This window comes from Vigna unguiculata, chromosome 2, assembly GCF_037176805.1.
Source record: "Vigna unguiculata cultivar grain cowpea cultivar isolate G323 ecotype 2 chromosome 2, ASM3717680v1, whole genome shotgun sequence".
Taxonomy (NCBI): domain Eukaryota; kingdom Viridiplantae; phylum Streptophyta; class Magnoliopsida; order Fabales; family Fabaceae; genus Vigna; species Vigna unguiculata.
Genome location: NC_140793.1, coordinates 25,863,887 through 25,865,614, shown reverse-complemented (window position 1 = coordinate 25,865,614; position 1,728 = coordinate 25,863,887).

Here is a 1,728-nt window from a genome sequence, read left to right as displayed (position 1 = left end):
CTCAACAATCAACCCTAAAAAATTTGCTAATCAATTTTTTTTTATCATCAAAGGATGTACTTTTTATGTACCAAAAATTTGATTATAAATCTCAACAATCAACCCTTATACTAGATGGTTGGCTTGAAGAAAAAATAGGTCAAACCACATAAGCAAATAAGTGAGCAAATAAGTGAGGAGATTTGTATTACTTTTTGTACAATTTTTTAAAATTTATTAATTAATATTTTTTTTTTCATACAACAACCACGAATTTGATTACAAATCAACCTTTATATATATATATATATATATACAAACGAGAATCGAGAAAATATTTTAACCATAACAAAAAAATCAAAGAACCAAACTGACTTATCAAATTAATAGATTGAACCGGCCAAACCAAAAGAACATGATGGATTAAAATTTTCATCTTCGACTGTTGCATTCCAAACGAGCTGGTCCATCGGAGCCAGTGCATTTTACCACTTCTAAAAATAATAAGTAGCCTACATTTTCTCCTTGTTCCTATCACAAGGAAAAAAAAAAGGAAAAAAAAAAAGGCTATTATTTCCTGTATCGAATCAGATTTCTTCCAGCACCCTATCATTTTCGAAAATTATTTTTCAGAACACGATAAATAATTCCGATTTCTTTAGGAATCACTCTTTTCCTTCTATTACGGAAAAAAAATTCTGGATAATTTTGTTATGGGATGGATGAAAATTTTGATGAGGTGTAGAAAGCAATAGCCAAGAAATAACAGTCACTATCGAGGTCCAAGTTTGTGTTTGAGGTAGGGCAAATGAGGTCATTGCTGTATGCTATGCTATAGTACAATTTTAATTATACATGTTTAAAGAAAAATGAATAAACTATTAAATAATGTATTTTATTATTTGTGGTTAATTTATTGATATGGTTATAAAATTTGGAAAGATATATATGTGCACCCATATTATTATAGATTGCTTCAAATTTATTATTAATCATTTAAGAAGCAATAAGAAAAATAGTTTACGTTTCTCTGAATTTAAACAAAAAAAATTGAAATCAAATTACATAAAAAAAAAAGTATATTATTCTTTAACGTATTTTTATAAAAGGCTAGTAAGTTCAAATTTAATTTTTTTTTATTATCATAAAAAATAATTCACTCTTTAATTTTGATTGTTTGTATACATATCAGAACGATTTATATTTTATTCACCAATTACGTAAACAATTTTAAAATATGTAATCACTTTCCAACTTTTTAAATTAAATCAATTAAGTTTTACTAAATATTAATTTAATGAGTGGTCTTGACTTTTTTTTCTAAATTTACATGGTTCGAAAAGAAATATTAAAAAAGAAATTAAAGTTCTACTGTAAGCCTTAAATTATACTAAAAAAATATTATTTTTAAATGCATTTAATGTTATAGTGTAAAATCGTAGAAAATGATATTTTAAGAAATATAGTGATTCAAAAACAGTGAGACTCGATTATTTAAATATTAAATAGTTTTAGTATAAATAAAATTGTTATAAAAGAGTTTCATTATCGTTTTATCACATTATCCCTCTATAAATCACTTTTCTATAGTTATCTGATTTCTCTCTAGGATTTTTGTCTCTCTAGTCGTCTGTCCTTATCATCTTGTGTCTAGTTTCTCCGTTGGCATATGTTCTTATCGTTCTTATGATGTGTCTGTATAGATAGAGCATTCTGTGGAGTTAGAGGTATTTGGCGTTTATAGAATCG